Below are 22,644 nucleotides of genomic sequence, written 5' to 3' on the forward strand. Positions count from 1 at the left end.
CTTTTTATTTATCAAGCTAACTGCAGCACACCCTTCAAAACTCTGCTCAGGCAAGGCATCTGCTGGAAGCTCTCCCAGTTTCCTCTTGCCCCCAGTCATTCTCACCTCTGTGCCCAAAGACCTGCTCTGCACAAAACTATAGTAACTTTCACTGTTCGTTTACTTGTCTGTCACCCAAGATTAGCCTGGGAGCCATTTGAGTCATTGATTTATTAGCATGTTGACATTTTAGGAGTTCTTTCTATATCTGGCTCCATGCTAAGTAGCCAGACCTATATTATAGCATTTAATTCTTAGAAGTCTGAGATAGGAATTGTTCTCCTTATTTTACAAAGAGGAAAGCAGTCTCAGAAAAAAAAAAAAAAAAGATTGTTTTTCAAGGGCACACAACTAGTAAACAGTGCGGCAGAGATTCAAATCTAAGTTTGTTTCCTAAGCACTTGGACTTCCCGGCTCACTGGTTTTCTATCAACTCCCATCAATAAAACTAGCCCCTCGTTAGGGGTAAATTTATCCTAAATACTGGATATGTATTTGCTGATAAAATAAGTGAATGAATTACTGACTGGGTCAGTGTTACGTTAACCTACCTAGTACTATGCTGGACACTCTCACTCATTCAGTTTCAAATTGGGCATCTAGCTTACAGCCTCTCTCTCTTTCAAAACCTGCCATCATCCAGGGTGAAATAGAATGCGCCATCCAACATGCCAACATCTTTGTTCCCTAAAGGCCTCTAATAGACTTCTCTGCAAACATCTCCTATACTCATCTTGATCCTCTTTCATGAGAACAGAGGTATGTAGAGATGTGGCCCCTCAAAGTCAAGTTAGCATTATGTAACATGTTCCCTGAACACCACTGATTAGGTTAGTAAAGATATCTGTCTCTGCCTGTGCCAATCAGATAGGGTCACTATGAGTCAGAGTCAACTTAATGGTAATGTGTTTGTTTCTGGTTTTGGTGCCAATAAGATTCTCTTTCTCAAGAATTTAGAATTGGGCTGGTCAATTGAACAGAGAAAATGTCAACTCTGGAGATGTGGAGTGGCCTAGCTTGCTATTAAGCATGCCAAGCAGTGAAATCAAGTCTATAGAGAAAGAATATTGCCCTTGAATTGCCTGCCTGCCTACATGCCTGCACTGAAGTCTCTTATTTCACAATAATTATCTCAAACCTTCTCTCTTCTTTAACATTGTATAATATTCATCAATCCAATTGTTGGCATTATTTTTATACAGTAATAAAATTAACATTTTATAGGACTTATATGCCAGTTGCTGTTCCAAGATTTTTGTTCACAATAAATCATTTAATATATAAGTACTTTCTTTTTTTTTTTTTTTCATTTTACAGATGAAGAAACTCAGGTACAAAGGAGAAATGACTTCCTAAGATCACCCAGCTAGTAAGAGGCAGAGCAGAATTCAAACCTGGCTAGTCTGACTTTAAAGAACCTGCTCTTGTTTCATCCTATTTCACACAAACAATATATATAAGCACTATTGTATAGTAATTCTCTCAATGTCCAACTAAAATATCTACATCCTCTTCTTCTCTACCCCTCCACTTAGAATACTCCCTCTATCTGTCTCTGTTGTCTCATTTCCTCCCACCTTCTCTAGCCATTATACTCTGTCTCTTCTGTGTCTAAGCCCTAACATTCTAATTTCTGGAGAATTTCTTGATCTTATGTTTCAAGCATTTTTTTATTTATTTTTCCATTGTATTTTTGGAAACCCTGGTGGCATAGTTGTTAAGATCTATGGCCTCTAACCAAAAGGTTAGCAGTTCAAATCCATCAGGCACTCTTCGGAAACCATATGCGGCAGTTCTACCATGTCCTATAGGGTTGTTATGAGTCAGAATCAGCTCAATGGAAATGGGTTTGGTTTTTTGGCTTTTTATTAAGTTTTTAATAACTTTTAGATTTTTCTTGGTCTTGATTTTTTTTCTTCATTGGTATTGCATTTTTTATTTAAGCCTCACAAAAATTTCTAGCTCTCAAAAAACATTAATTATAATATTTTTAAAGATTATTTTGCTTCTCCTATTGCCTCTGTGTCACCCATAATCCTGTCACCTATTTACTTTGATTTGTTTGTCATGATTTAGCTTACTAAAATATGTTGTTTGCTTTTTGGTTATAGGATCATTCTTAAAGCACTAAAAAACCAACCAAATCACTGCGTTTGTAATGGAGGGGGATGGTTCCCAATATTCGCTTCTATGTAGGGTGATTTGGGCTTTCTGTTTGACTCCTAAATATACCTCAGTTGGTTTGAATTTGCCAGAGATGACACATCTAAGTGCCTACCAGGGCAGTTAGCCCCTGGCTTCTGTCATTAAGTAGCTGGGTGAGAATACTAGCTGCAATGCCCACCCATCAATATGTGAACTTTCACAAATACCTTTATTGTTAGTCCTGTACTTTACCACCTACACACACACAGACACACACACACCTTATGCTATGTCAGGTGTCCTGAGAATTCTTGGTTCAATTTCTTCACGGAAGTCCTCTGGATTCCTGTATAGGTGGGTGGTTTGTCTGGCCATGCTGACTGGGGCAGTAGATCAGCAGCCCCAACTGCTCCAAATACAGACCTTCGACAATCCTCCTTTTCTTCCAATGCCTGCAGCTTTACTTCTATGGTATATAGTGTCTAATATCTGAAGCTCTGTGGAGGGTCTTGGGTCATTTGGGGTACTGGAAGGTCAACCATGTTGTTACTTCCTTCTACAGTGATTCAGATTCTAAATTTGTGTGCTCCCTTATATCAATTACCACAATCTCCTTTCTGCTTTCCAAAAGTGTGCTGAAACCTCTTTTTCATGATTGGCTTCTCTACTGTTTTTGGTATTCTTGTAAACATGTACCTTTCTTTAATCCTTTTATTCTCATTTTAATTACTTTCCTGAAAGGAGTGGAGGTAAGCATGTGTGAATAATTTATCTTGCCTCAACAAAACTTCATCAGCATTTAATTATGCTCCTAGATTTGCACCTCTTTTAATTCCACATGTCCCTTAGCTACTGTTTTATCTGGAGTCCTTTGGTGGTGCAAATAGTTAAAACACTTGGCTGCTAACTGAAAGGTTGGCAGTCTGAGTCCACCCAGAGTTGCCTCTGAATAAAGGTCTGACGATCTACTTCCAAAAAATCAGTCATTGAAAATCCTATGGAGCCCAGTTCTGTTCTGACACTCATGGGGTCTCCATGAGTTATAATCGACTTGACAGCAACTGGTTACTGTGCCATCAGGCTCTTCTTCCTCACAAACTTCAAGAATTGTTTACTCTACACATCCTGAAACTGCTCTCCTCTAGCTTCTGTCCCTGCATCACTAAAAGTGCCCAGAAAATGTCTCCTAAGACTTCAGTGTCATTAAACCCAATAGACACTCTTCAGTTGACCTCCCTCCCACACTGTATACATGACCATCTTCTACTTCTTGTTACATTCTCTCTCTTTGCCTTCTGTGACATTTCACTTCCATAACTTGCCTTCTATCTCTGAGGCTACATCTTTTTCAGTCCCTTTGTTGGATGATTCTCCTCTACCTGAACTTTAAATGCCGAGCTTCCCAGCGATCTCACCAAAGTACACTTCTCTTCTCAGGCTACCCTCTGGTGGTCCATTCCACTTCCAGGGTTCCACTTACCATCCATTCTGTTTTGACTCTGAGATGCACATTTCTGGCTCAGACAGAGCCTGGGACTGACTGCCCATATATTCAACTCCCTATTTGACATCTCTTTGTGAATTTCTTATTTTAAACTATATATATTATTAATATAAGAAAAGGGCAATACCAGGATTATGGTATGAGAAACAGAAAGGCAGGAGTGTGTAAAGGAAACAGTACAGGAATAGCCAGAGGTGTACAGGCAATTAAGAGTGCTTATGTCGGGGAAGACAAGGGAATAAAGCACTGGAAGAATGGATTTATAAAACAGGTTATTATTAACTTCTGGTTAGAGCCAACACTTGGAGAAAATAAGTATTAAACTATGTAAATTTTGAGAGGAGGATGAGAGATTTAGCAAAGTTGTGATTATGCTAGTATATAGCCATTTAGTGGGGCTTTTTTTTGGGGGGGCAACAAGAAGGTCAAACGATTGCCATAACATATGACAGTAGGATGAAGCAGCTGAGCTTTTTCTATCTTCCCAATGTTTCCTGATGTCCATCTGATTATAGATTTAATCATTATTATGATATTCATATATAAAATATTTATATTTTCAAATCATTCGGTGTTATCAACCATCTCAAGCTACAGACTTGTAAGGGTACAGAAAGTTTCAGTTTGACTATACCCTCTTGATTCCACAGTCTAGCCCTACCAGCTAGATCCCTAGAGCTCATGAATAATAGCTCCTACCTCTAGATAAGGGCTAAAGATGGAGAGTAAAGACAGTGGAGGATGTGGACTCCGCCATGTCCCAGGAACTATTTCCTATTCCTCTTAGGGGTTCTTAGTTTCTTTGGCTAGTGATGTATTGCAAACTTTCCATAAAAATACGGGCAGTCAGTTCCAACATAAGGAGCCCCGGTTGTACTGTGGTAAAGTGGTCAGATGTTAACCAAAAGATTGGTGGTTCAAACCCACCAGGTGCTCTGCAGGAGAAAGATGTGGCAGTCCGCTTCCGTAAAGATTTACAGCCCTGGAAAATCTATGGGTCCGTTCTACTCTGTCTTGTAGATTGACTACGAGTCAAAACTGACTTGAAGGCAGTGGGTGGGTCCCAACAATACTCACCCATCAGTGCTGCTGATGTGGAATAAACTATACTGGTTTGTTATAATATTCAACTTGGCCATTTCTTCTGCAAGCAGCCTCATGACAGAACTACGTATTGAGCCTTTTTTTTTTTTTTTTTTCTTTTCCTATACCTCCAATCCCAAAAGGGTATAAAATGCTTCTCCAGGGGCACCAATCAGATTATATTCTTCTGCAGCTGTGTCATTTTGATAGTTCTTTAGTTTCCATTTCCTACGTCTTGTCTTAGAACCAGTTTTTGAGATCATTTCTACTTGACACAGAATTTCAAACAATCAGTTTCACGAGGTCTCGAAAAATTCTACTTTTCAGCCCTGCCTTTTCTAGGGAACTGGTATTTTTCTCACCCCTTCTATCCTGCCATATCCTCACAGTTTAGTTAGTAGTTTTAACATAACTATAGTGTTTCTCTTTAGAGCTATAACTGTATATCCTTAAACTAATGTTGAGAAATAGAACCTGTTTTATGTTCCCATCTTAAAAATGAGAGAACTGGCACTCAGACCAGCTAAATCATTCCACAAATTCATAAAAGTAGTTAAGTTAGATACTATTTGTGAAATGTTTAGTAGAGAATTACACTTTTCACTCCTTCCACAGTAGTGAGCCAAGCCATGACTATCTCTCACCTAGATTATTCCAATAGGCTACCAATTGTTCCCATCACCGTTTATTGTTCATATTCACACAACAGCTCAAGAAAGACTTCTAAAATGTATATCAAATCACATTATTCCTCAGTTCAAACCTTCCAGTTGTTTCCCATCCCACTAAGAGGAAAAGCCAAAGGCCTTATGTTATTGTTGTTGTTAGGCGCCATCAAGTCGGTTCCAACTCTTAGTATCCCTATGTACAACAGAATGATACACTACCTGGTTCTACACCATCCTCACGATCGTTGTTATCCTTAAGCCTATTTTTGCAGCTGCTGCGTCAATCCATCTCATTGAGGGTCTTCCTCTTTTTCACTGAAAACCCTGGCGGCTTAGTGGTTAAGAGCTATCGCTGCACCCCCAGGGCTCCTTTTTTGCACATAACCTACTGCCATTAAGTCAATTCTGACTTGTAACGACCTGACAGGACAGGGTAGAACTGCCCCAGAGGGTTTCCAGAGCTGTAATCATTATAGAAGCAAACTGCCATTTGTTTTTCCCACAGTGTTGCCGGTGGGGTTCGAACCAACAACTTTTTGGTTAGCAGCCAAGCTCTTAACCACTGCAACACCAGGCCTCCTTCTTTTGCACATAGTAGGTCTTAATACATAGTAGTGCTTAATAAATGATTGGTACTTTTATTATTGTCGAGGCTAGTTTTTAATCATTGTTATTATGATACTATCACCACTTGCAGATAGCCAGGATGAGAACCCAGTTCTTCTGATGCCCTATCCCAGTGATCTTCCTTGTTTAAAAATTAGGCAGATGAGAAGATAAAGAGGGAATAAGTTATAACAGTAAATAAGTAAATGAATAAAATAACCCAAAAGACACTCAAACATAAGAGCTCATAAGTTTTCATCAAATGTCCACTGAAATATGAGAAATGCAGCACAATTGGTCGAGTATGTTGATGTCTTCCCACGTTATCTTCCACAGTAGCATAGAGACCAGTGATACAAATAATGATTCAGGTGTTATTATCAGAGAAGAGGCATTACAAGCTTCAATGCGCATGAATGCATACGTGCAAAGTGTGCATTTGGGGAAGGAAGGAATTTCTTAAATTGACAGAAGCTTTCTGGAAGAAAAAGCTTATAACTTCACTTTTTAAAAGGAAATACTGAGCTTTTTCTGACGTGGGACTAGAGGGCACTACGTACACATTCTCATAGTAGCTAAAAAAGAAACAAAAGGTACTTCTCCTTAACTTTGAAGGTTTCAAGATCATTCCCACGAATGTGGTCAACTTTGGGTTTCCCCTAAAGATATCTACTGCCTGCTAAAAGAGATGTTATTAGCCACACGTCTACCATATTTATGGTTTATGGCCTATGTCAGATCATTGCTAAGCTCCTGTCCCTTTTCAGAACATGCCTAGCATATGAAGCCCAAAGGGTTGAAATCAGACTCTCAACTCTACATTGCACTAGTTGAAGGAATTTTGCAAAGTTACTCAGCTCCCATGGGCGTCTGTTTTCTCATCTGTAAATGACTATCACATCCTCCTCATATAGATGTCGTGAAGATTAAAGAGATGATGTATGAAAAGTTCCTGGCACAAAGCCTGGAAAATAGCAGGTGCTTGATAAATGTTAATTCTCTTTCATTTCCCCCCAGATATCCCAAATCATGGGGCTGTTACTTTGACTAGTTCATCTGATCACCTAATCCATGTTAAGTATGTTACCTTCACTGATAATAGAAAACATTTTTACTGGAAAATGTTCTTTGCTAAAATAAGTGACATAACTGGTAGTAATATGGCATCTAAAAAGCACCTTAGAACAGAAATTTTGTAGCAGACAAGACATAAGCACCTGATGGACAGCTTTACCTAGGTGTGCCCAGATCAGAGTCAATAATCTCCATCAATGTTAAGAGATTATTAAGTAGTTGTTTTTGTTACCCTGCTCACATCTGTTCTGGTGGAAATTTTGCTTTGTGGGAAACGGTCCATCTCATTTTCATGCTATGCATTTAGGGTGAAACAAATGCCTTCCCTGGGCTACAGGGTTGAGCATATAGGCTAGGCTACCAGGTAGTGCATTCCACCCATGTGTTCACACTGGATGTCTCAGAGGTGTTAATTGCCACAAAGTCTGGCCAGTCAGAGCTAATAAGATTCAGTTCAAAAACTCTTCAGTTCTCCCTCTCCTGTTAAATATTGGTGTGTTAAAAATGTAAGCCTATGTGGCCTTGACCACAGGGATCAGTGACTATGGCTATTAGACCATGGTATTCCCAGGGGCAAGATATATGGTCAACCAGTGAGAATATTGTTTGACTTATATAACCCAAATAAATCACAATTAGGCAAGAATAAGTTTGATGTCTGTTGTCATAATGGAAAAATATGACCCCTCATCCAGTTTCCAGACCGGATGCCTCCAGACATTGCCATATCCCTGTACCAATAAGGTCAAGCAGGACAGTTTCTGCTGTGGGAGAAAAGGGGTTATTCACTGAAGGAGCTGAAGAACCAGACTGATCTGTACAGCAGGAACTGGAAGAAGATGCCTGATGGTGGTTCTTGAGGATACTGGCTATGGTAGGATGAATAATGTCTTCCAAAGATGCCCATGTCCTAATCCCCAGAATCTGTGAACAGGTAATTTTACATTGTAGATGTGATTAAAGATCTTGAGGTGGGGAGTTTCCTGGATTATCCAGGTGGGCCAATGTAATCACAAGGATGCTTATAAAATGAAAGCAGGAAAATGAGAGTCAGAGAGATGTAAGGATGAAAGTAGAGATCAGAGAGGAGTGAAGAAGATGCTCCATTGCCAGCTTTGAAGATGAAGGAAGGGACCACAGTTAAGCAAGGTAGGTAACCTCTAAAAGCTAGAAAAGGCAAGGAAACAAATCTTCCCCAAGAACCTCTAAAAGACAGACCTGCAGACATGTTTTAGGCTCTTGACCTCCAGAATTTAAGAAAATAAATTTCTGTTGCTTTAAGCCAGTATGTTTGTGGTAATTTGTTACAGGGGCAATAAGAAACTAATACACTGGCCCAGGGAGAGTGTAATTTAAACCTAGATAAAGGGAAGTATTAATATGAGGGCCTACTCCCATGATTGAGGATTTAGCTCCTGGCAAGGGGTAGTGCTTACGAGCTACGGCTGCTAACCAAAAGGTCAGCAGTTCAAATCCACCAGGCACTCCTTGGAAACTCTATGGGGCAGTTCTACTCTGTTCTATAGGGTTGCTACGAGTCAGAATCAATTCTACGGCAATGGGTTTGGTTTGGTTTTTGGTTTAAGGATGCCGGGAGCTAATCCTAATTCACTGCTTGAAAGGTTTCTTGAAACTTGGAAACAATGAAAGTCCTCAGAAAAGAAGTGTCTTCACAAAATATTGAGAAACAGAATTCAAAATGTGCAAAGAAGTGATCATTTTAGAATGGATTTTTTTTTTTTTTAATGTAAGGTCACAGAATTCAACTCTTTTCACAAGGAAGACCCAAAGGACATTCCTCTATTACTTTAATAATATACTAGTGGATGGAGGGTCACCTTCATCATTGATGGATTCAGTGGAGGCTGTCCTTCATAGACCAGGGATGATGATAAGAGATGATGCTATGGAACTGGGATCCCTGTTGTCCATGACAATGGTAAACTTCTGGCATATTAATGGCCAAATGAAAAACCAAACTGGCTGTCATCAAGTCGATTCTGCCCTATTGCAACCCTGTAGGAGAGAGTAGAACTGCCCCATGGGGCTTCCAAAGAGCGGTTGGTGGATTCGAACTGCCAACATTTTGGTTAACAGCCAAGCTGTTAACCACTGCACTGCCAGGGCTCCACTATCAATGGCCAGGGAGTAGTAATTAACCATCAGTGGCAAGCAAGGTAAATGTAATTATCATAACAAGTCAGCAAAACCTAAATGGAAACCAACAGCCTTGAGCTACAGCGATCAGTGATTATGGTTATTTGACCATGGTATTTCCAGCAGCGAGATAGATGGTCAGCCAGTGAGGATGTTACTTACTTATATAACCCAAATAAATCACAATTAGGCAAGAAGATGTTTGATGTCAGTTGCCATAATGGAAAAATATGACCCCTCATCCAGTTTCCAGACCTGAGCTAGTTCTTACACTCCTATGCCTTCAATTGAAGAGTATACTAGAGGAAAGGCTCTGCAATTTCATAGAAAATTTACACAATAGTTATTTTATAATTCTTTCCTAAAGTGACCTAAAAAATACTTGCTAGAATAAGTGTCCACAGAGGACAGCTGAATACCTAAATCTTTTGACAGCTAGTGGGTAATGGGTAGCAACTATTATCAATATTGAAATGCCATCATGGCCGTCATTCAGAGTGGAGGCATGTAGGGACCAGATGATAAATGGACTTCTGGCCCAGGTGTGTCTCATAGTGGGTCACTGAGAACCTATGGCCACCCTCTCGATTTCAAGATTAGATAAACATTCTTAGTACCTGGTAGAATACCACCAGGTTCTAGATCTGTGTAGTAAGAGCAATTATGATAGAAAAAGCCAAGTGGAAGCCACTAAAAATGCATCCCACCCCAACAAGAAAGTAATTCAAAAGAAAAATCCCAAAGATTTAAATGATTAAGATATGGTGGTCTCCATCACATCCTATAATTTATCACTGTGACCCCTGCAACAACCACATCTGGAAGATACAATCTTTTCAAATCCAACAGGAGCTCATTCACTTGCAATGCATACATTCATAGTCTTACCCCAGGGCTATCTTAACTCTTCTGTTCTCTGTCACAGTATAGCCTGACGGGACCTTGATTGTCTTGATATCTAAAGACCAAAACTGGTCTACTTTATTAATTATTTCAAGTTAATCAGACTCCTGAAAAGGACCAGAAAGTACTCGGGATACAGTGGAAAGACATATGTGAAACAAAATGTAGGTTCATCTACAAAGATTAAGTGGCCTGCCACGTTAGTGAAGTTTTTAGGGGCACAGAGCTCTGGGGCATTCCAGGACCCTCCTCTCACAAGGTAAAGGACAAGTTATTGCACCCTGCACCTCATACCTCCAACTTTCTACCACTGAGAAAGAGGCTCCATGTTTCCATGTTTGAAAGGCCTTTTGGATTTGGAGCTAGTCTATGTTGTTGTTGTTGTTGTGTCCCATCCATTCCATTCGGACTCATAGTGACCCTATATGACTAAGACTGTCCCATAGGGTTTCCTGGGCCATAATTTTTACAGGAGCAGATTTCCAGATCTTTTCTCCTGCTGAGTGGCTGGTGGGTTCAACCCATCCATCTTTCATTTAGCAGCTGAGTGCTTAACCATTGCTCCACCAAAGCTCCTTGAGACAGCCTAAACACACCTGGCAATATATCTCTAATTTGAAGTAGCTGTTATTAGTCCCAATACCCTCCTGATGTGCCTTTCTTTTCCTTTCAGAAACTGCAACCAGCTGCCAACTTGAGGATTCAGTACAAAACGGGGTACATGTATTAACATAGGGAAAGAGTAGGGCCAAGCAGTGCAATCATGGACTGCACTGAGGCTGTCGGTGCTTCCCCCCGACCCCCGCCATCCCCTTGTCCCCTTGCAGTCAACATCTCCATGCATGTTTAGAACTTCCAACTGCAAGCACCTATGACTCTGCTGACCATAAAATCTCACTCTGGCCATAAAAGCATGTTCAGCCTGCACTGTGACAAGCAGAAGTGCCAGAGAGTTAGTATGCCTGTGAGTGGCCCTCAGCCAGTGGCAGATGAGGATTGGGAATAAATATTTCAGCTTCTTCCCCTTTTAGATAGACCAACTCTTAGCCACAGTCTACACTGCCTCCCAGAGGTACTCAGAGTCCAGGTTACCAACACTAGTAACACACTCAGTAATGTATCCTATAGTGGCCTCTTCTTGCCTATCACATTCCCCATTCCACAGCTGATGCTCCTGGAGATTGTGTCACAAGCAAACTGTTTGAACCAGTTTGTTCTGGTTCGAACCGACTGAGAAATTTCATTTCCACCCCAGAAGTACTGAATCAGAATCTATGGGGCCAGTCTACTCTGTCCCAAAGGGCCACTATGAGTCAGAATTGACTCAACAGCAATGGGTTTTTTGTTTGTTTGTTTTGACCCTACTAGTGAAAACCACTAGTAGGGCCAAAAAAAAGTTTGTTGTACTATGGGAGCTTATGAGTTGTTGTGATGCTGGAAGTTATGCCACCGGTATTCAAGTACAAGCGGGATCACCCATGGTGGACAGGTTTCAGCTGAGCTTCCAGACTAAGACAGAATAGGAAGAAGGACCTGGCAGTCTACTTCTGAAAAGAATTAGCCAATGAAAATCTTATGAATAGCAGTGGAACATTGTCTGATATAGTGCCAGAAGATGAGACTCTGAGGTTGGAAGGCACTCAAAATACAACTGAGAAAGAGATGCCTCCTCAAAGGAGAGTCAACCTTAATAACGTGAACAGAGTCAAGTTTTCAGAACCTACATTTGCTGACGTGGCACAACTCAAAATTAGAAGAAATATCTGTAAATGTCCGTTAATAATCTGAACATGGAATGCAAGGAGCATAAATCTAGGAAAATTGGAAATTATCAAAAATGAAATAGAATGCTTAGACTTCGATATCTTAGGCATTAGTGAGCTGAAATGGACTGGTATTGGCCATTTTGAATTGGAAAATCGTATGGTCTACTATGCTGGGAATGACAACTTGAAGAGGAATGGCATTGCGTTCACTGTGAAAAAGAGCATTTCAAGATCTATCCTGACGTACAATGTTGTCAGTGATTGGATAATATCCACATGCCTAGAAGGAAGACCAGTTAATACAACTATTATTCAAATTTACAAACCAACCACTAAGGCCAAAGATGAAGAAGTTCAAGATTTTTACAAACTTCTGCAATCTGAAGTTGATCAAAGATGCAATCAGAATGCATTGATAATTACTGGTGATTGGAATGCAAAAGTTGGAAACAAAGAAGAAGGATTAGTAGTTGGAAAATATGGCCTTGGTGATAGAAACAATGCCACAGATCACATGACAGAATTTTGCAGGACTAACAAATTCTTCATTGCAAATACCTTTTTTTACCAACAAAAAACAGTGACTACACATGTGGATCTCGCCAGATGTGATACACAGGAATCAAATTGACTACATCTGTGGAAAGAGATGATGAAAAAGCTCAGTATCATCAGTCAGAACAAGGGCAGGGGCTGACTGCAGAACAGACCATCAATTGCTCATATGCAAGTTCAAGTTGAAGCTGAAGAAAATTAGAAACAGTCCACGAGAGCCAAAGTATGACCTAAAATACATCCCACCTGAATTTAGAAACCCCCTCAAGGATAGATTTGACACACTGAACTTTAATGACTGAAGACTAGATGATTTGTAGAATGACATCAAGGACATAATATAAGCAATAGGTTATTAAAAAGACAGGAAAGAAAGAAAAGATCAAAACATAAGAGACTCTGAAACTTGCTCTTGAATGTCAAGTAGCTAAAGCCAATGGAAGAAATGATGAAATAAAAGAGCTCAATAGAAGATTTCAAAGGGCGGCTCAAGAAGACAAAGTAAAGCATTATAATGACATGTGCAAATGTCCGGAGATAGAAAACCAAAAGGGAAGAATACACTAGGCATTTCTCAAGCTGAAATAAGTGAAAAAAATTCAAGCCTTGAGTTGCAATAGTGAAGGATTCTATGGGGAAAAATATTAAACTAAGCAGGAAGCATAAAAACAAGATGCAAGGAATACAAAGTCACTATACCAAAAAGAGGAAACCCTGGTGGCATAGTGGTTAAGTGCTATGGCTGCTAACCAAAGGGTCGGCAGTTCGAATTTGCCAGGCACTCCTTGGAAACTCTATGGGGCAGTTCCACTCTGTCCTATAGGGTTGCTACGAGTCGGAATCAACTCAGTAGCACTGGGTTTGTTTTTTTTTTTTGGTATGCCAGAAACAATTGGTGAACATTCAACCATTTCAAGGGGTAGCATATGATCAGGAATGGATGGTACTGAATGAAGAAGTCCAAGCTGCACTGAAGATACTGATGAAAAACAAGGCTCCAGGAATTGACGGAATATCACTTGAGATATTTCAGCAAACAGATGCAGCACTGGAACTGCTCACTCATCTATGCCAAGAAATTTGGAAGACAGGTACCTGGCCAACAAACTGGAAGAGCTCTATATTTATGCCTACTCCCAAGAAAGGTGATCCAACCGAATGAGGAAATTATCAAACAGTATCATTAATATCACATTGAAGTAAAATTTTGCTGAAGATCATTCAAAACCAGCTGCAGTAGTATGTCAACATGGAACTACCATAAATTCAAGCAGGATTAAGAAAAGGACATGCAACCAGCAATATCATTGCTGATGTCAGATGGATCCTGGCTGAAAGCAGAGAATACCAGAAAGATGTTTACCTGTGTTTTACTGGCTATGCAAAGGCATTCAACTGTGTGGATCATAACAGATTATGGATAACATTGCAAAGAATGAGCATTCCAGGACACTTAATTAAGCACACGAGCAGCCTGTACATAGATGAAAAGGCAGTCATTTGAACAGAACAAGGAGATACTGCATGGTTTAAAGTCAGGAAAGCTATGGGTCGGGGTTGTATCTTTTAGTCATACTTATTCAATCTGTATCCTGAGCAAATAAGCTGAGAAGCTGGACTATATGAAGAAGAGTGGGGCATCAGGATTGGAGGAAGACTCATTAACAATCTGCTATATGCAGATGACACAACCTTCCTTGCTGAAAGTGAAGAGGACTTGAAGCACATACTGATGAAGATCAAAGACTACAGCCTTCAGTATGGATCACACCTCAAAGTAAAGAAAACAACTGGACCAATAAGCAACAACATGATAAATGGAAAAAAGATTGAATTTGTCAAGGATTTCATTTTACTTGGATTCACAATCAACACCCATGGAAGCAACAGTCAAGAAATCAAACGACGCATTGCATTGGGCAAATCTGCTGCAAAAGACATCTTTAAAGTGTTGAAAAGCAAAGACGTCACCTTGAAGAAGCACAACCAGAATGCTCCTTGGAAGCAAGGATGGTGAGATTACATCTCATGTACTTTGAACATGTTTTCAGGAGGGATAGGTCCGTGGAGAAGGATGTGATGCTTGGTAAAGTAAAGGGCCAGCAAAAAAGAGGAAGGCTCTCAACGAGATGGATTGTCACGGTGGCTGCAACAATGGGCACAGCATAACAATTGTGAAGATGGTGCAGGACTGGGCAATGTTTTGTTCTGTTGTAGGTAGGGTCGCTATGAGTTACAACCAATTGGACAGCTCCTTACAACAGAACAGTGGTTCTCGGAATTGGTCCCTGACCAGCAGTATTAGCATTCCTTGGGAACTTGTTAGAAATGCAAATTCCCAGCAGGTTTTTGAATATGAAGGAACTGTGAGTGGCTCACAAGTAAAAATTTGTACTTAAATCCTTATCTTTGTTTTTTACCCTAGTTCTGTTTCTAGGTCTATTTCTAGCGGAACCTGACATAAAACAGCATCTGCAGTTTAGAATAGCTCTGAACATTTTTGCTTACGTGTGCTGATAAATTCCCTTGTTTCCATAAAACTGTTTTGATCCAGGTTTTCTTTCACTTGCAGTTAAGGAGTTCTCCCTTTTGCAGAGACTATAATAAACTTTTGCTTATTTTTAAAGAATAATTTAAAGAACAATTCTGTAGACCAATTGGTATTTTCTTCAATTACCAATTATAGACTTTTCTAAAATGGACATTCCTCACAGTTCAGAATCGTGGTAGCTACTTTGTATATATATATTTGTAAATTTTACAGCTCTCTATTATACAGAGCATATTTCCCCTTTTGAGTCTAGCTCCCTAACTCTCATTTCCTATTTCTCTAGCTCTATATTTTAAGAGTTAGCATTCCCTAGGGTTTTGTGTTTGATTTTCTCATCTTCCTCATTATAAAACACTACCTCATTTCTCTCTTACACACCATGGTTTCAACTATCACCTTCTTACTGATGATATACCTGTTTATCTTCTGAGTTGCAAACTCAAATGGCCACTAGACTGCCAGCAAACTGAGTCTCAGCAACCTAAGTTAATCTCCCCCTAAAACTAATCATTGTCCATCTCCATATCTTCCCCACCAGAGCTTGATAACATGTTACTTCTCAGTCAGTGATTTCACCAACTATGTCTCTCTCTCTCTCTCTCTCTCTCTCTCTCTCTCTCTCTGTCCTGCTCAACAGTCGAGCATGACTTTTTTTTACCTGTTCCTGAAGTTACATCCCTAAAAGTAGAATAGGAAAGCAGAGATGCCAAAGAAAACATTTCATCTTCAAGAATCCATTAAAGATGGGTACATGAAAAGTCTGACCATTACAGCCAAAGAGAATCCAGTCAAAGATTAATACCTAAAAGAGGTACATAAGTATCTAAAGAATTATCTCCTCCTTCCTTGTTCTTCATATCCAATTAGTCAAGTCAAGTTAAGACAAATATTTCTCACTTCTGTTGACCCTCTCCTTGCCTTTTCTTGATTGTTTCACTGGCTTTGTTAGAGCTCAGTAAATCCTGTCTAGATTACTGCATCCTAAATATTCCAATCTCCTTTCTTATTATGTCTATTCTGTCCTCTACACTGTTGCTAGAATGGCCTTCTTAAAACTCCAAATTGGGTTAGGTTACATCCCTATTTAAAATCTGTCTAGGTTTATCATTGCCTTAAATATAAAATCCAATCTCTTTACCACATAAAGCCCTTCATGATCTGATACCTGCATGGTTCCTGATCTCAGTCCAGCGGCTCCCCACCCATCAGTTCCCCAGACTCATCAGAGTCCTCTGTGTGAACTCAAGCATCACCGCTTCTTGATGTCTTCCCAGACTCCCCAAGGCTGACTTAGTTACGTGCTCCCACTTGTCCCACTTTTACCCCCCAGGAACATTTTGTGCAGCTTCATTGTGGCAGATATCTCACTATATTATATATACTTTCCATTTTACACTAAGACCCTCAGGGCAGGCATTGTGGTTTATTTGGCTTTGATTCCCTAATACTGAGCAAAATGCCTAGCACACAGTGGACTTTTAATAACTGTTTATTGAAAAAAATAAATGAGTGAGTATATGAGAAGGTCAGCATCACAAGCGATGTAGCTTGTCTATATAGCATTGAGGGTCTGCATTTGCTTTCTCATAAAGGCCCATACTCTCCTTATGTTCTCAGAACCACTCCCCCTCTGGGTAAGAACAGAGCAGCTCAGGTCTTCTAATAGAATCTGAGCAATGAAAGGTCATCTATAGAGCAATGTAATACACTTCTTTGGAGCAATGCCTTGTGACATATTTTCAATGACTTAGTAATGCATTATGTGTTGTCAATAATAACCAGACTACAGCCAACCAGGTTTGCATGCAACTAGAGCACAATGTCACTGGTGAGTTTATGGTGCTTGTAACTGAACAGCGTAAAGTCAATCTTAAGTTCAATGAAGGAAATAACACTACTGACAGCATCACTTTCCAGTATGAGACAAATAAATTGCTTTTATGATTAGGGACATGTAACAGAAGCATCCAGTCCTCAATTCACTTCTAACAGTGAGCGTGGCCCTCATCTAACCTTAGCCTTCAGGGCTAGGCAGGTTATCACAAGAGGGTATAACATCATCACAAGCCTCTCTTGGCCCCTGCTATGCAGTTAGTCCAATATGAATGCCTTTGAGCACATGCACATACATGCACACACAGGATACATGTATTATTTTGTACCTCTGCCTGACCCAGGCTGAATGGTAACCTCCTAAAAACAGGTGGTCTTCCTGCCTTTGCAAATACATTCTTTCACAGCCTCTTGTCTCTCTCTGGGGAACACTCTTTCTCAAGCCCAAATATCACTTCCTTTGTGAAGATATTCCAAGTCATTCTGGTCAAAATTAGTCACTCCCTTCTTCATATTCCCATGGCTGTTTGCACAAAACACACATGATAATACATGCATCACAGTGATTCTAATTATTTATTTACCTATCTCCTTTTTTCACATGATAGTGAATTCTGGTTTGCTCTGTTTTTTTCTCATTGAATTGAAAGATGCCTGGCACACATAATACGCTCATTATATGTTGTTGAATGAATGGATCACTAAGATGGCAATTCTGGCTCTCCCATTTTTATTTTAGAAATGTAACTTTAAGAACAGATAAATAATCCTGCTCAGTCTATGTGATTATAATCTCAATATCATTCATATTTGAGAAAAGAAAAAGTGGTTTGCCTGGTTTGTCCAAAAAAAAAAAAAAAACCCAAACCACTTACCATACAGCCTATTCCAACTCATGGCAACACCGTATGCCAACCGCTCCATAGGATTTTCAAGGCTGTGCCCTTTTGGAAGAAAATTACCAGACCTCTCTTCTAAGACACCTCTGGGAGGGTTTGAACCACCAACCTTTCAGTTAGTAGTTAAGCACTTAATCATTTATGCCACCCAAGGACTCCTTGCTCTGTCCAAGTGGTAATTAAAAAAAAAAGTCGCCACTGAATTGAGTCCAACTCAGGGTGACCCCATGTGAGTCAGAGTAAAACTCTGCTCCATAGCGTTTTCAATAGCTGATTTGTTGGAAATAGATCACCAGGCCTTTCTTCTGAAACACTTCTGGGTGGACTTAAACCTCCAAAATTTTGGTTAGAACCATCCAGGGACTGTCCAAGTGGTAGAGCCTTATTTTGCCAGGAGTCCTCCTCTTCAGTCAATCTGGCTCAGCACTGCCCTGTATACATTAACTGCTAATTCTTAACGTGGTGCCTTGGTTTATGCAACCTTGAGGGCTCTTCCTTCCCTTCTCTGAATAACCGTCTTGCAAGATCCAGTTGAAATATCACTTCCTCTGTATAGCTTTCCCCACTAATCTGGTCCTGACTTATCTCTTCATTCAAGGACTGGGGCCATAGCTATGGCAGCACTTGACCGAAAGTTATCCTTTTCTTGTCTGTACAACCCCTGGATTTATATCCTCTAACAAAACACTCAGCACTAGCAAATACTTTCCTGAACTACTTTTCGGTTATGTTACCTATCTTATCTCCCAAGCTCCCTGAAAGATAAGGGGGACTCCAGTGTTTTGCTCTCATAGCACTCAGTAGATAATTGTTCATTTACATTATATCCATACACTTTGGCAAGTGCCATACCATCTCCTGAAAAAAAAAAACTGTTTAATTCCCTAGATACAGGTAAATCTGGTGTATTAGTTTCCTACTGTTACTGTAATAAATTACCACAAACTGGGTGGTTTAAAACAAGAGAAATTTATTCTCTCACAGTTCTGGAGACTAGAATTCTGAAATCAAGGTGTTGACAGGTATATGCTTCCTCTGAAGACTCTAGGTAAGAAACTTTCCTTACCTCTTCCTAGATACTAGTGGTTGCCACCAGTTCTTGGCATTCCTTGGTTTGTAGCTACATTACTAAAATTTCTTCACAAAGTCATCTTCCTTTTGTGTGTCTCCTCTCCTTTTAAAAACATCAATCATATTGGATTTAGCACTCTTGCTAATCCTGTATGACCTTGTCTTAATTTGATTACATCTGCAAAGATCCTATTTCCAAATAAGATCATATTTTGAGGCTCTGGTGGACATGAGTTTTGGAGGAACAATGTTCAGCCTGATATATCTGGAAATCTTGATTATAAAGGTAATATTAAAATAAAATCAAATTCCACATAACTTTTTCAGTATGGGATACAAGTTTTAAGAAAGAAAGAAAATTAGACCTTTGGTTACTTGACAAATTAACAAAGAAAAATTTTCTTCACATAGGCCCGAAGTAATTTTGATGACAAGCACAAAAAATAATGTTAACACTATAAATGTATAGTAATTTTTGCATATCCAATATAAAAGAAGATTATGTTCAGGGACTTTTAGAAATTAAAAATCTATCTATATCAATGTGATATGAAAGCTTACAAGCAAATGTCTACAGCACACATGCATACATAAATAGGAATCTCAGTATTCCTATAACAATTGAATGTGTGTTCTAATCTCAGAGTCAGACACATAAATGTATCAGAAAAAGCATAAAAATATATGAGGGCTTATAACACCTGATACCATATGGCCCACTATGCTAAATTATAAAGAGAGGGAACTTAGATAATTTACTTTTCTGGAGATAACAGCATATTTTAAAGAGAAAGTGAAGCACTCAGGAAAAATTATTCTAAGGGTACACAGTTGAGTCTTTCAAAACATAACATTTAGAGGAAAATATTTTATTGAGAAAAGAGAAACTTAAATCAATTTTGCCATTGCCTCCCAATACCTGAATCTTTCCTGTTATGCAAATTTGGACAACTTGCTGTTTGTATTTCTTATTAAGATATATCAGGTCTGTGGAGATGTAACTTGGCAATTCTGTTTAGGTAATGATTCTGTACAATGCCTGTAGCTTTAAGGAGGAGAAAGGAAAGAAATTGCATTTATTTATCACCCACTGAGAACCAGGAACTCTGCTAGTTACTTAACCTTTATTATTTCCTATAATACCTTGTTGACAAACTAGTGTATAGGCTAATCTGATAAAAAATACTTCAAGGTCTTTTTTTTTTTTTTTTTAAGTAGTATAGTACATAAGCTCTAAAGTGAAACTCTGGAATGAAAGATTCAAATCCCAGCTGTCCCACTCACTGTTTGTATGACCTCTGTGCTCAATTTCCTCATCTATAAAATGGTAATAACATTAAAACATCTACTTCATAGGTTTGTTGCAAAGATTAAATTAACTTTGACATTTATAAATCTCTTAGAATAATTCCTTAGCAAATAGAAGTGCTCCTAAAATTTAGCTGATATTATTTAAAACTAATTATGTAATAAAGGCCCTGTTCAGGACACAGTTTATGTTACAGCTGCTTCTAGGGTTTCGGTCAAGAAATCATCTTTGTAGGGTTACTAACATGGAGATCAAATGATAAGTTGAGGGAATTCAGAGAAAATGGCAGCGTGAGCAGATCTAAGACCCCAACCCTTCTCACAAGAACACCAATATAAGCAACTAGAACCTGTAAGAACTCTCAGATGGGGGACAAAGAATGTCAGCAAAGATGCAAAGTGAATAAAAACAGGAACAAATTATACTACAGGAAAAACTTTTCTTGCACTGTGCCTCCCCTCCCACTCCCAATGTTGCAGGCTAGCAGCTCCAGAAGCCCTGCAGCTGCTCTGTACCACCAGCCAATACACTGAACTTCTGTTCACAGGGAAGGGCCCCAATCTCTGGCTCAGAAACTAATAACACACATCTCCCAGGGGAACTGATTAGGGCATCCCCGCCCATCCCCCTGCTGGGGCAAAATCAGTACATTCCCAGATAAACAAAAGCTGAGAGAATTTACACCCACTTTTTTTAGACCAGCCCTACAAGAAATGCTAAAGGGAGTCCTTCATGTGAGAAGGGACAGTAGAAAGTAACTAGAAGGCATACATAGAAAAAAGGATCTCCATTAAACGTAATTGCATGGGAAAGTAAAAGAGCAAGTTTTAAGGTATTTTTGCCTGATCACTCTAATTGTTATGTCCTTCATGCATTATAATAATTAAAAAAAAAACTAAGAGTGAATTTAGCAAAAAAAAGTGAAAAACTTTAACACTGAAAACTACATATCATCACTGAAAAAAAAAAAAAATTAAAATAGACCTAAGTAAATGGAAGGACATTCTCTGCTCATGGACAAGAAGGTATAATATTGTTAATACTACCCGAGGCAATCTATAGATCCAATGTAATCCCCATCAATTCTCAAAGCCTTCTTTGCAGACATGTAAAAGCCACCCCTCAAATTTAATGGAAGAGAAAGGGGTCCTAAGTAGCCAAAGAAATCTTGAAAAAGAAAAAAGTAAGAGGACTCATACTTCTTGATCTCAAAACATACTATAAAACTATAAAACAGTCTGGTACTGTATAATGATAGACGCTTTGATGAATGAGATTCCAGAAATAAACCTATACATCTATGACCAATTAATTTTCAATAAGGATACTAAGTCCATTCATGGGGGAAGAGGGAAGAGTAGTCTCTAATAAATGGTGCTGGGACAAATGGATACGCACATGCAAAAAAATAAGCTGGGACAATACTTCGTACCATGTACAAAAATCAATTCAAATGGATTATGGACCTAAACGTAGGAATTACAACCATAAAAGTCGTAGAAGAAAACATGGTAGTAATGATTCAGGGCTTAGTATTTAACAATTCTTAGATATGACACCAAAAGCACAAGCAACAAAAGACGAGATAGATAAATGAGATGTTATCAAAATTTTAAACTTTAATTTTCAAAAGATTTTATCAACAAAGTTAAGAAACAACCTAAAGATTGGGAAAAAATAATTTTGGAACTATAAATCTGGTAAGGACTTAATACCCAAAATACGTAAGCAACTTCTACAACTGAGCAACAAAGAAAAAACAACTCAGTCAAAAAATGGCCAAAAAACTTGAATAGACGTTTCACCAAAGTATAAATGTAAATGGACAAAAACAGTTCCACTTAACTAGTAAAAAAAAGAAAAAAGTGTGTGCTTTGAACATTATGCTCTTTTAAGAACTCTCAGTTGTTGTTGTTCAATACCGTCAAGTCAGTTCCAACTCATAGAGACCCTACATACAACAGAATGAAACTCTGCCCTGTCCTGTGCCATTCTCACAATTGGTGCTATGTTTGAGTCCATTGTTGCAGCCACTGTATCAATCCATCTTCTTCAGGGGTTTCCTCTTTTTCACTGACCCTTTCTTTTACCAAGCATGATGCCCTTCTCCAAGGACTGAGTCCTCCTGATAAGATGTTTAAAGTATGTGAGGCAAAGTCATGCCATTCTCACTTCTAATGAGCATTCTTCTGGGAGTCCATGGTATATTCCATATTTTCTTGCCCACACCAACAGCAACAACAACACTATAATGCAAAGGCATCAATTCTTCTTTGGCCTTCCTTATTCATTGCCCAGCTTTCACATGCACATGAGGCAATTGAAAATACCATGGCTTGGATCTGGCGCACCTTAGTTCTCAAAGTAATATCTTTGCTTATTAACACTTTGCAGAGGTCTTTCGCAACTAATTTACCCAGTACAATATATCCTTTGATTTCTTGACTGCTGTTTCCATGGATCCAAGTAAAATGAAATCCT

Source organism: Elephas maximus, chromosome 4 (assembly GCF_024166365.1).
Source record: "Elephas maximus indicus isolate mEleMax1 chromosome 4, mEleMax1 primary haplotype, whole genome shotgun sequence".
NCBI classification, from domain to species: domain Eukaryota; kingdom Metazoa; phylum Chordata; class Mammalia; order Proboscidea; family Elephantidae; genus Elephas; species Elephas maximus.